The sequence below is a fragment of the Hemitrygon akajei genome, chromosome 10, assembly GCF_048418815.1.
Source record: "Hemitrygon akajei chromosome 10, sHemAka1.3, whole genome shotgun sequence".
NCBI classification, from domain to species: Eukaryota; Metazoa; Chordata; class Chondrichthyes; order Myliobatiformes; family Dasyatidae; genus Hemitrygon; species Hemitrygon akajei.
In genome coordinates this window covers 156,818,969-156,833,247 of record NC_133133.1, presented here as the reverse complement: position 1 = coordinate 156,833,247, position 14,279 = coordinate 156,818,969, and the positions used below count along the sequence as shown (strand labels likewise).

The 14,279-nt window shown below is 39.1% G+C and overlaps 1 protein-coding gene across 8 annotated transcripts in view; it reads right to left on the bottom strand.

The window, feature by feature from the left end:
• The window catches only part of foxp2 (forkhead box P2), a 739,530-nt gene that overhangs the window by 559,363 nt on the left and 165,888 nt on the right, over positions 1-14,279 (bottom strand). The gene's annotated exons all lie outside the window — the stretch shown is intronic.

Genomic DNA, 14,279 nt, shown 5'->3' with positions numbered 1-14,279 from the left:
AACTCCACCTTTCCCGCAATGTTGCTTGTTTCTTACTTGAATTGGTATACTGCCAATGCCTACTCAATCAAGTGTTCTTTTACACTGTAAAACCTTAAACACAAAAGCACTGATATATCGTCTATACGTTCACAACAGTAAACAAGTAAGTTTTATGACTGACATGCAGCCCAAATAAATAAGCAGGGCCAGTCTTGATTCAGAAAAATGTGCACATCAAAGTCCCATTTGTAGTGAATACACCAGCGGTGAAAAATCTAGGTGAATTTAACACCAAGCAGATAGCATCAATTTTCCCAAAACGTTGTCAGCTGCGTTTTCCATCATTAATTGAAATGAAGTTTCCATGCGAAAAAAGGATAACAGCATTATCACTATAAATGTACCTATTTTAGTCACAGTATTCCCTTGCATACTAAAATTCTAAATTAATGGAAAACAGAATCCACATAGTTATGTTTCAATTACCCCAGACAGTTTCTGCTATGGTGTATAGTTATTTGGTACAGCATTGACCACAATGAATCAAAAACTCATAAAACCTTTAGCACATTGAAGAAAAGCATTTGGTTTATCATTCTGATTGGTGTTAAGCACACTCATCCCATCCAAACTTATCATTAACCTTCAAGACTCTGGCCTCTGCACCTTTTCCTCCAACTGGATACTTGATTCCCTCATCAGCAGAACCTCAATTGGTGAGGATTGGTAACAACATCTCCTTCTTGTTGATCATTAACACAGGTGCACTCTAGTCCGTGTGCTTAGCCCTCTGCTCTACTCTCTAAATCACAGAAGACTGCATGGCTAAGCACAGCTTCAGTGGAATCTTCAAATTTGCTGATGAACCTACTGTTCCAAGGTTCAAAGTACATTTATTATCAGAGAATGTAAAAGTTGTAAAACACAAATCATGCCACCAATAGAACTAAGCAACAACAATAGTATTCCAAACCAAATTGAGTCTTTAGATCCCCAGAGAGGAAAAATCCCCAGAGCAGACCCAAGTAGGCCCAAAGCCTCGGTATTCAGTTTATCACATTAGCAGGCATGAAGCACAACAGCTGGGAGTAGTCTCACAGCCTTAGCTTTGTAGAGAAAAGAGCCCCAGTCTATCTGGGCTGACATTTAAACTGTCCGAACAATGAACTGTGCCTCTCATTAGGACCTGGGCTCCACTGTAGTGAATCACTCTGGGCCTAGATTTCGCTGCGGAAGAAGCTGTTCTTGCCCTTTCCAAATTGGCACAGCACCCAGAGCATTCCAATCTTGCCTGACGCTCAACCCTGCCTTTCCAGTCTATCTGGGCCAATGTTTAAATTGTACAAGCAGTGGTTCATGCCGCGTATTAGGACCAGGCCCCACCGCGGCGAATTGTTTTGGGCTTAGAATAAGCCACCTAGTGATTCACTTCAGGCCTAGATTTAGCTGCCGAAGAAGCTGTTCTCAACCTTCCTGAATTAGCTTGGCACTTAGGGCGATCCATCCCTGCATCTGTGTTAGTTTGAAGAGCATCAGAGCTCCTCTGCCTCATCTTCTCCTCTCCAATCATTCACTCCAACCAGCACGGCTCCAACTCCAAACACACAAATTTTGCACCACACCAGCAGAACACATCTCTTGAGTTCCCTTTGCCTTTGCTTGTCTCTTCATTGTTTGTGGTAATAGTTTACCACCATATACTTCAAAAAATTGTTATTAATAATGTTTTTAATCAAATTTCTTTGCTTTTGAACTACTAGTAAGCTGTTGCATGTCTTTGGCAGCACCATCTTAAACCGGATGAATTACAGGTGGTGATGAGTCTGCTTACCAGAGTGTGACAGACACCTGTTTCAGTGGTACCACGGCAACAACCACTCACTCAAAGTCAATTAAACTAAAGTGTTGATCGTTGACTTTAGGAAGGGGAAGGAGGATGACCATGTGCCAGTGGAGAGAGTCTGCAGCTTTAAATTCCTGTGCATTAACACATTGGATGTCCTGTCCTAGGCCCAGCACACAGATGCAATCACAAGAAAAGTGCGCCAGCCTCTTTACTTTCTTAGGAAGTCAATGAGGTTCATTTTGTCACCAAGCACTCTAACAAACTTCTACAAATGTCCTCTTGTAAGCATCCTTCCTGGCTGCATCATGGTGGTCTGGTACGGCAATTCAAATATGTAGGAATGTAAGAAACTGTGCAGAGTAGTGAACTCTGCCCAATTCATCATGGGCGCATCCCAACCACCATTGGAATATCTACAGAAGATGCTGCCTCAAGAAGGCCACATCTGTCTAGGCCATGTCATCTTTTCACAGCTATCATCAGGCACAAGGGACAGCAACAGGTTCAATAATAGCTACTTGTCTTTAACCTCCACTCAATCTACAACAAACAGGATATCCTGGTGATCAGACATTTTAATACTAATCCCCATTCCTTTTCTGACATGTCGAGCCATGGCCTCCTCGATGATATCACAGTCAGGTTGAAGGAGCAACACCTCATACTCAATCTGGATAGCCTCTAGCCTGATGGCATGAACATCGATTTCTCTAACTACCAGGAATTTTTCCTCTCTCCATCTTCTCTCTTTTTCTATTCCCCCATTCTGGCCCCATTCTTACCTCCTCTTTTCTCCTCACCTACCTATCTCCTCCTTCTGGGGCCCTTCCTCTTTCCCTTTCTCCCATGGTTCACTCTCATCTCCTATCAGATTTGTTCTTCTTCAGGCCTCACCTTTTCCACCTATCACCTCCCAGCTTCTCACTTCATTCTACACCCCCCCCCACCTACATTCCCCTCATGTGGCTTCAACTATCATCTTCTATCTTGTACTCCTTCCTCTCCCTCCTTCTTCTTTCCACTCCCTTTCCAGTCCTGATGAAGGGTATCAGCCGAAACACCGACTGTTTATTCCTTTGCATAGATGCTGCCTAACCTGCTGAGTTCCTTCCAGCTTACTTCAACCACTCGGTTTGTGATCCAACCAGCAAAGTCCTACTCAATAACAACTTCGAGCACTTCGCACTAAAATGGACTTTTCTGTTCCTCCCTATAAAATTTAATGTTTTTCTTGTGTTAATACAATGCTTTGTTGCTGTGATGCTGCTGCAAGTATGTTTTTATTGCACTTGTGCGTATATGTACTCGTGTATGTGACAATAAACGCAACTTCGAATTCCATGCCAGTCCTTCACAGTGTAAGTCAGTCAGTATCATTCCTCTATACCTCTCATTTACTCTGCAAATTAGTTTTGTTTGTTTTTCTCCAAATTCCATTTTAGAAGCCCTGATTGACTGTTGGGAATATTCATACAGACAGCAAGAGCCAGATCACCACTGCTCTCTAAGTAAAACATTACTTCCTCTTATCTACACTGTAACTATTGCCCTTCACTTTAACAGTGCATCACCCAAACCTTGAGCCATTTTCACTCTGTTTGAAGTATCTAAACTAGTCATAATTTTGTACCCAGCTTCACTCCAACCTTTGCTCCAAGGAGAGTGACACTTGGTCAATAGAAACATAACTCCAATAATCGATGTAGCCAAAACATTTTCAGATTCTACGCATCTGAACCAGGAAATTGTTAAAATGGAAGACAAAGGAATAATAAGTTAAAAGCAAAGGAAGTTTGATTTTAAAATATAGAAATACAAATCTCCATGCTTGGCTGGGAAAGTTGCAGGTCCACTATTCCCAACACACACAGGACCAAAAGGATGAAAATTTCTTCCTCGGTCATGTACACAAGGTAAAAAGAGTAAATGAATCTTCCAGAGATAAAATGAAAGTGAACTGGTAGGAGGCTAGAACTTGGGTCAGAAATGGGATAAGTTGGCCAACTTGAAAAGTTAGCAGAACATAAAATGAAGATGGTGAGAGTCATCAGAAAGATTTATTTAGGCATTCTCTACACAGCATATACTGCTTACAAAAAAAATCAAGTAAACTTAAAATGAGAGTTAGAATGTAAAAGTAATACATACTAAATGTAGGAAAAAATAAATGAAATTTTGATATTTAGCCATTTTCAAAGTAGTTAGTGACCCCATAATTAAAATGCAGGCAGTAAAAAAAAACAAATTGCTGTATATGGAATAAATGCTTTAACCTATGATTACCTTTATTGAACTGTACAAAACCTTACCAAATATAGACCTGGATTAGAGGATTCAAGGCAGTTCGAGGGAGGTGTCATGATAGACACATTGATGCAAGGTGTTTGGTCCAAACTGATTTGTTAAAGTTGTACTGTTTAAATCATATTTTTGAACTGTTTAACTAACATGGGGACTGAATAAACTGTTTCTAAAAATTTCTCATGGCAAATCAGTTTGCATTATGAATCTTTTTAACATCTCACAGGTCTTCATATAATTCTTAATGATGGACCACTAAGAGAAATTTACTTATGTTCCAATATTTATTTATATGTTTACTTATACATCACCCTTGCTAGAAAGAATGACATTTTCATGTCCCACATTATTTATTCTCTCCTACTGACATAGTAAACCTGTTCATTTGAATAATAGAATATAAATTCAAAGTGGCTTCAAGAACAAGTTTCGACTGATTACCACTTAAAGTGCTAGATGAAAGGCACTTATCATTGTAGAATGAGGTCCTGCAGCAAGAATTTCGAGAGCTAGGTTACAGATTAAAGAGTAGGATCTCTAAATTTGTACCTATCATCTTCCAGTGCATGTGCTACTGAGAATAGGTATAAGAGCATGGTCAGATACATATGTAGTTTATGGGAAGTGCTTTAGTCACCGGGACCATTTCAGGGCAGCGTGGGACTTCTACAAGCTAGATGTGTTGCACCTAAACGTGTGCAGGACAAGCATCATTGCAGGGAGTTTTGCTGCTGCTGTCAAACAAACTTGCATGTGACAACATACTGCACGTGGGAGGTGTGCAAGGCAAATAGCAAATATTTTAATTCAAGCAAAATGACAAGGAAGATAGATTGACTTAGAACATTGATCAGCAAATGGGGAAGTTATGTTGTTACCGTCACAGAGAGCTGGTTGAAAGGGCAGGACGGGTAACTCAGTATTCCAAGGTACAGAATCTTAAGGCATGAAAGAAGAGGATGAAAAAGGGAAGGTAATTCACAATGCTGATCATAAAGAGGTAATTACTGTGATATCTTAAAACAGGATCTGGTCAAAGTAGATTGGGAATGGCTACTACAAATAGGTCTACATTCTACAAGTGGGAGACAATAAAAAATTATATACTGAGAATCCAGAAATGGAAAAACAAGTAAAATTGCAGAAGCTGAAATCTGATACAACTCATCCAGTTAAGCAGCATCAGTGAAAAGAGAAACTATTTAACATTTCTGGTCAATTACCTATCTTCAGATGGTCAGATCTGCTGTAAAGTCAGTGATCACACTCAATTCAATGCAGTCCGCAGCTTGGAGAGTGAGGAAAATGTTTTGTTTTCAATTTAAGTGATGTTTTATGGACTTTGTTGTGCTGTTTAATAACATTATGAAATACATTTTAATTACTTTTACAGCAATCACAAAATTTTAAAATATTCCTTTTCAAATATTCAGATTTTCAAATATTTTTTCAAATATCACATAAAAGCTGTAAAAAAAAACCTTGTAGTCCTTACAGCAGACAGATCTCTACCATCCAGGTAAGCCTTTTGTCAAAGTTTATTAGGGCTTTATGGAGTGAAGCTTCATGACTATGCTGTCCGAGCCTACTCACTGTTAAAGCCTTGTTAGCCTTGGCAGATATAACAAGGATACAGAGGGTCAATTTCAATTAAGCCCCAGCATCTAACCCAGGTAAGTGCAGGCATGTGGGAAGATAGGTTAATCAATCCAGACAGCAGGCCAGATCCAGCTTGCTTACCCTACGGTCTCTCAGGTGCTTATATCTTTAGTTTGAACAGTGCTTTGATGGTGATATTATGCAAAATCATAATGGCTTGCGAAATCATGAAGGATCCATTTCCTTAGTAACCAAATGTTCCTTTCAAAAAGCAGTTACAATTAGGGTACATTACAATATGAGCTACAAAAAAAGCACTTAGCCAACTAGTAAGTATGCATTAAAAATCTACAAATCAATTTTAACAAATTAACTAACCTGGAAGTTTCCAAAAGGAATTTTCTGAATTTTTAGATGCAGTTACAGAACTACTTAGAAAGAGTAAACACCATCACAGAAAATAAATTAATAAACAAGAAATTTTTTGAAAGCAGATTGTTCTCTAGCCTGAAACAAGGCATATGTAGTTACTAATTATTTTCTGCTCTAACCTATTGTGCACTTTTTGGACAGTTATTCACATTTCCAATGACTACATCAGATGTTTGACGGAAAGAAACTCAATACTGAGATGAAAGTAGAAGATGGATAATCTTTCTTTATAAAGCATGACCAAGTAATGATTCTTACTCACCTATCAGTGTAAACATGGATGGATATCATGAATATCATAACCTGTGCAGTACTGGTGGGCAGTTCAATAATTGATTTTTCCAAATAGCTTCAAGCACAGAGGCACCAATACAGTTTATAGCACACAAATGAAAGAAATTCAACTTTTGGCAGCACCTCTTCAAGGAAGAATCGTAATCCCATGATTGATCTATTTCTTTATTTCCCCGTACCCTCCTCAGCTTTCATTCTTTATCTAATTTCTCTTACAATTTCAACAGATCGTCAGCAACATCGAAGTATGCTAATACCACTTAGAGGTTTTCCAAAAATACTCCCTCAATTATTAACAATTTCAAATTGATGACGAAAGTCTTTGCTAGACATTATGAGACGATAAAGTAGCTTTTCTGTATTTACTAGTGAAATTCTGGAGGGTTGTGGTAATGTGATTACAGATGAAAAATGGGTAACTTCTCTCCTTATGTTGTCACAGAAGTGCAAATGAATGCCTAGAAAAGCATAATGCCAGTGAAGGGACAGAACAGTCAAACTGACCAGAATCTGGCCACAGAGTCCACTGTTTAATTTCAGCTTGCAGTCCAAAGCATTTACATGCCAGGCAAAATAATAAAGGTGATTCAGTGAAACACATTAAAATATTCTTCATTCAGGAAATTAATTTGTCTGACAGAGAGCCGAAGGTTACATCACTGGAAAATGTATGAACTTTCATTACAAGATATGGATCTGAAATATCAAATGAGCAAACAGTTTTCCAAAACAAAACAAAAAAGCAGCATTAAAAAGAATTATTCAGATAAATTGTCCTTTTGCACCTGCTATTAACTGGAATTTTACTGTACCAGATGTTATACATTGAGAATCTTGCTTCTAAGTTTTTCAAATAATATAATTAGTGAAAAATCCAATGTTCTAAGTTAATTTATTATCAAAGAACACATGTTACCACATATTGTCTTGAGACTCACTTTCTTCCAGGGATTTACAGGAATGACTGACAAACAAGCAAATAACAAATAAAAATAATACAGAGAACATACAAACGTTGTAAATTGTAAAAGGTCCTTGTGTATGAGTCCATAGCTCATGGAATCCTTTCAGAGCATTGGTGAATGAAGGTATTCATTCTGGTTCAGGGACCTGATGGCTGTAGGGCAATAACTGTTCCCTAACCTGTTGGTGTGGGACTTAAGCCTTCGGTACATCCCGCCTGTTGACTGTAGTGTGAAAAGGCCATGATCTTTAAGATGAGGGTCTTTGATGATAGGTGCCATTTTCTAGTGGCGGTGCTCCAACTAAATACATGTACTCAATAGTAGGGAGGGCTTTGCCTGTGATGGACTGGATTCTACCACTTTCTGTAGCCTTTTCCATTCCCTGGCATTAAAATTTTCATAGCAGACCATGATGCAATCAGTTAGGATACTCTTCACTATTCATCTATTGAGGCTTGTCGAAGTTTCTGGAGTCATGCCAAATTTATGCAAGCTTCTAAGAAAGTACATGTTTCTAACATGTCAATGGCAAGAAATTTAAAGCTACTGACCTTCTCAACCTCCATCCTTAAACTTATGACAAAAACTGACATCTGTCACAATCTTCTCTCCAATGACTTAAAAGATGAGCCAAAATAAATGTTATGAAACTTTATAAAGACATATCTCAAATTGTTTACTGTTGATGCATCAGAACTAGAGTAAATGAAATAAACCCAAATCATTAATAATATATATAAAAGCTATAACAAGGTAATTCCTTGTCCTTTATGCCAAGAGATGTTTTACAAAGGAGGACATAAATATATGAGGCATCATATACATACAGTTATGACAGTCATGAATCAGGCAAATATGCTCACTTTTGATTTCAAAGCTCCCAGAAGTTAGTCAATGAGAAAATTAAACTTCAAGGATGGCAGAAAGAGAAATTGTAACTTTGGGAAGAAAAAACAAGGTCTTTTTCTTAGAAAAGAACAAATCTCAATGATCAAGAGTTACTCTCTGCTGCTCCTACACTTTTTCCAAGACCTTAATACCAACAAGGATTTCAAATTGATTTTCAAGTATCATTGGCTCCATACACATATACACGCTGTGCTATTAAAATGCATGTATTTTAAGTTTCTTTAGTAGTCGCAAAATTACGTAAATGCAGACACACATAGTAAAATATTGCCAATCTGTAAATCTGCTTACTATAAGAAACTGCCCCATGGCAAATCATTTTATTGAACACACTAACTAAGGAGTTGGCAATGTTATTGAATATGTCCATTGCAGAGCTGTCCAAAGTATGGTAACAAAGAGTGAGAGCGAAGAGTAAAAAAATTGACTGTAAGAATTATTATTAAAATATTATTCAATTTATAACATATAGATTAATTTTGTTCTAAATGTTGATTATCCAACTAAATTGTTTTTTCATATGGCAAACTAAACGCACATTCAATATTTTGATTATTTATAAAAACACAAAATGCTGGCAGAACTCAGCAGGCCAGACAGCATCTATGGGAGGAGGTAGTGACGATGTTTCGGGCCGAAACCCTTCATCAGGAGTGACTATTTCGACTAATTATTTTAGGATTTACTTTTCACAAATGTCAGTATCAACAAAATCATTAGAATCATAGTTGAATCACAAGAGAGGTTGGCTGAAGAGGGGTTCATGATGAAGCAGGAAACTCAATAAAGTTTATCGGAGAGTAATGATAAAAGGCAGTCAGTGCTAATGCTTCCACTCAATGAATGAAGCTCAATGGCCAAGGTAAGTCAAGATACTCCTGACAATAAACAACCTTTATCATCTTGCATCCGTCACTTTGTCCCTTAAGCACAATGAAAAACACTGGACAAAAGAGCGTCAAGAAATTGAAAAGGAAAAGGAAACTGTCATGATCCCAATCGTTTATTCCATATCTTGCTCCTAATTTTCTTTGATTATGCCATGGTTCCAATCATTAATTTCCCTAATGGCTTCTAATTCTCTTTGATTATGGCACACCTGGTTTCCATCAAGAACGCAGCATAAGAACCCTGATGTCACAACCACTAGTTACCAGATTGTTGTTACTAGTTACCAGTATCCTGTGTGATAACTTTGATTCCCGACCACTTAGAACAGTTTGTTCTAAGTTTTGCTCCAGTTTCTAGGTTTACCTATGCAGCTCTGTGTCAAGATCCCTCCTGTTTGCTGTTCAACGTTCAAATCTGTGTAAGAATCCTAACTCAATCTCTGTGCCTGTGTCCTGCACTTGGGTTTGCCTCATTCGCCGTGTTCCCTTGCAACTGAAGGAACTAGCCAAAATGGGCCCAACGAACTCAACAAGACCCAGGCAACGGACCCTCCAATCACCTCTTTGTGCCCAATTCCGTTCGATCTCAGGTTCTCCAGTGGGGGCACACGTCTTGTTTCGCCTGCCATCCCGGGACTCTGTCCCTCCTGAAGAGACATTTTTGGTGGCCCTCCATAGACGCTGACACCCATTCCTTTGTCTTGGCCTGTTCTGTTTGTGTGCAAGAAAAAGCCTCCCACCAACCACCTGCTGGATTGCTTCATTCCCTACCTGTTCCTAGCCACCCTTGGTTTCACATTGCACTGGATTTTGTTACGGAACTACCCCCTTCACATATAGGAACACCGTCGTACACCCTTTCCTCATTATATGCATCTTCGGACAATGTGGATTCACAGCTATGCATCAAGCCTATTTCTACCAGCTTCTCCTTAAATGCGTCCAAAACTCACAGTTATGCGAGGCTGTTGGGACGAGAAGCACCGCTTTCTTGCCATTACAAGTCATGTGCGCACGCCTCATCGTGGTGGGCTGCTCATCCAGAGCTGTGCACTTCGTAGCCCTTCCCAAACTCCTTTCAGCTTGTGAAACAGCCGACCTTCTCATGCATCATGTCTTCCGCCTTCATGGGATTCCCTCGGACATTATTTCTGACCAGGGTCCCCAATTCATCTCTCAAGTTTGGAGATCTTTTTGTCAAGCCCTTGGAGCTTCAGTAAATCTGTTGTCCAGCTTTCATCCACAGATGAATGAGCAAACAGAGTGAGCTAACCAGGATTTGGAAGCAGCACTGCACTGCGTAACCGCCAACAACCCATCTGCCTGGAGCACCCATCTCGCCTGGGCAGAGTATGCCCACAACTCCCTGGTCAGCACCACCACTTGAATGTCTCCCTTTGAATGCTCCCTCGGTTATACACCTCCTCTGTTCTCCTCTCATGAAGAAAACATTGCTGTGCCTTCTGTTCAGGCCCATCTCCGTCAGTGCCCCAAGATCTGGAAAGACACACATGCGCGGCCCTGCTCCATTCAGCCAACCGCAACCAGAGGATTGCCGATCACCATCGGGTTCCTGCACCTGATTATCGGTCTGCGCAGAAGGTTTGGCTCTCTTCTAAAGACATCCCCCTCAAGAATGAGCCCAAGAAACTCCCCCCCCCCCCCCCCCCCGTTTCCTGGGACCATTCGAGATTGAGAGTATTATCAACCCTTTGGCAGTTCGACTCAAACTACCCAAATCTATGCACATCCATCCTATATTCCACATTTCCCATTTGAAGCCGGTACCTGTCAGCCCTTTATGCCTCCCTGCCAAACCCCCTCCACTCACCCAGGTCATTGACGACCACCCAGCATACACCGTCCGGCAAATACTGAACGTGCGCCACCGAGGCAGGTGCCTCCAGTACCTGGTCGATTGGGAGGGATACGCCCCAGGGAATGTTCCTGGATTCCCCAGTCCTTCAACTTGGATCCTTCCCTCATCCATGATTTCCATCGGGACCATCCGGATAAGCCTGGTGGATCGCCTGGATGCTCCCATGGCGGGGGGGCGGGGGGGAGGTACTGTCTTGGCCCTGCTCATATATTCCCTATCTCGCTCCTAATTTTCTTTGATTATGCCATGGTACCGATTGTTAATTTCCCAAATTACTTCTAATTCTCTTTGATTATGGCACACCTGGTTTCCATCAAGAACTCAGTATAAGAACCCTGACGTCACAACCTCTAGTCGCCAGTTTGTTGGTCTTTTCCTGTGTGATAACTTTGATTCCCGACCTCTTAGAACCATTTGTTCTAAGTTTTGCTCCAGTTTCTGGGTTTACCTATGAAGTTCCCTGTCAAGGCTCCATGTCGAGATCCCTCCTGTTTGCTGTTCAATGTTCAAATCCATGTAAGAATCCTAACTCAATCTCCATGTCTGTGTCCTGCACTTGGGTTCACTCCAGTTACACTTTGCAACAGAAACTAGAAAATGAGAATAATCTATTGAGACATCTAAGGGTATTTAGATAAGGGATAAGATAAAGATTAATATATATTATTGTAGGTCTCATACAGACTGAGAAAGAAGTTAGATGAGGATATAAAACTGAAAAATTACGCACTTATTTTCTGATTGTCTTTAAGAAGGATGATGTAGAAACTTTCACTGAAGTAGTAGAGAACAACATATAAAGAGTGAATGAAAACCTAAAAGCTATTATCATTATTTAAAGCAATTACTGGAGAAATTAATGAGACTATCTATAGGCAAACACCCAAATGCAGATGAACTCCATTCCAAGGACTTGAAAAAGAAAATAGATATTATTTTCTGCCAACATTCCACTGATTTAATGACAATTTCAACTGGGAATATAGTTAAACACTGAAATATTGAGAATTGTTAGCATACAGAGGAACCTGGGTTTCCTAATACAAAACCCAGAAAGCATTGCAAGAGATTTGATCACAACTGAAGAAATGAAGCACAATAGGAATTATATAGGACTGGCAAAGCCATATGGTCCCCTAATCTAAGGAAATGTATACTTGTGGTAGGGGGAGTGGAACCAAGGTTTACTGCATTACTTTCTCAAAAGACAATATTGGCCTTTTAAAATAAGGCAGAAAGGTCCTATACAGTCTGTAATTAAAAGAAAAGGAAATGATTTCAACAAAACATAAAACATTCTTACAAAATATGTGCAGGGATGTTGTTTCCTTTGCATGGAATGTGTAGTACTGGGGCCATAATCTCCAAATAATGGTAGACCATTCAGGATTGAATTAAAAAGAAATATCCTCATTCTGAGAATGCAAACTTCTTAGAATTCTCCACCTTGGAGGATCTATGGAGATTTGATTGCTGAGTATATTCATGACAGATTTGTAGACAGCTTGCTTATTAAGAGAAACATGGTGCATGAGGTTAGTGCAAGAAAACTTCCTTTAACTTACAGAATGTCAGAGCAAGGCATGAAGGGCAGAATGGCATATTTCATTTTCTAATGTTGCTTTGTTCTTAAGTTTTTAGCTCACACTGCTTGTGTCACACACCAGTGCTGGTCTTGGACCATGATGAATGAATAGCTTAACCATAAAGTTTTTGTTCTTAAGAGGAAACTATACTGTTAATGATTAATATTAAATGATAGAAATTGCATTTATGCATTATTGACACAGGAAGTAGTATAATTAAAAAGGAAGTAAGGAATGTTGATGAATACTTTGCATAAGTATGTGGAGCAAGGAAGGATTCTTTTTGAAACATGCAAACAATAGGGCATCATGCTCTGGAACAGCAATTGGAATGTACAGTAATGTAAGAAGCTGCAGAGAGTAGTGAGCTCTGCCCAATACATCGTATGTAGATCCCTCCCCACACTGGTAGCATCTGCAGGGGGTACTGGCTCAGGAAGGCAACATCCATCATTAAAGATCCCCACCATCAGGCAGGAGGGACAGAAGCTTGAAATTCTACACCATCAGGTTCAAGAAGAGCTAGTTCCCTTCAACCATTCAGTTCTTGAACTAACTGATAAAACCCTAATCACTACAGTTTAGCAATACTTTGCCCAGTTTGTAATAAATGGTCTTTTTCATCTAACTGTGTTTCTTTTCTTGAAAAAGATTGTGTATAAATTACGTTTTTCTTGTGAATGCTGCTTATATGATGCCGGGTGCCTGTGATGATCCTACTCTAAGGTTTTCATTGCACCTGTGCATTTAGCTTTTGCAATAAACTCAACTTTGACTTAGAAAAGGAATACACTGAATGAATTCAAATTCATTTGGAAGGTATGAAAGACATCTATTACTTAGATTTGGCTTCAAAACATTCAGAACTGAAAACCAAATGCTGAAGTTATAACGTCAACAAGAAAGAAAGAAACAGATAGGGAGGCAGTGCATGGCCCACTTTAAAGGTTAAATTATGCCATTGAACAGATATAATTAAAACTTAGGAAAGCAAATAGTGAAGCTTTCAATAATAGAATTCAGAAATAGTAAAGGATTTAACATTCTACTGGGAAACATTTATCATTCTCTAGTAGATGTAAATCAGAAAGTAGAAACGCAGGTAATGAAAGTAATGTGTTTTTAAAGGCAGATTTTACATTAAGTTCATCAGATCAGACATTTCCAGAATCTGTAGAAGATGTTTTTTCTGTAGCAATTTCTTAGAATCAGCAAAGAAGCTGTCCATATTGAATAATGAGGAGCTTAATTAAAAAGCCTAACAATATGTTAACATGTATTCATAATATGATCACATTCAATGTAAAATTTAAAAGGGAATAATAGTTAACAGCAAAGATTTTTTTTTAAATTTTCACACCTGACTCCATGTGCTGATAGAGAATCCCCAATGTAAATCAGCAACATAAATAATGTGCCCTTACTTTGAGTGGTTTATGTGTCTGGTCACAGAAGATTACCAATACCTGCAGAGTTTCAACCACTCACTAATAAGAAAATATTCTGATTTGACTTCCTTTGATCCAATAAGAAGGATTTTGCATTTCATTGCATTGTAATAAATATACAACAGTATTACTTAATCTTTGATCAGCT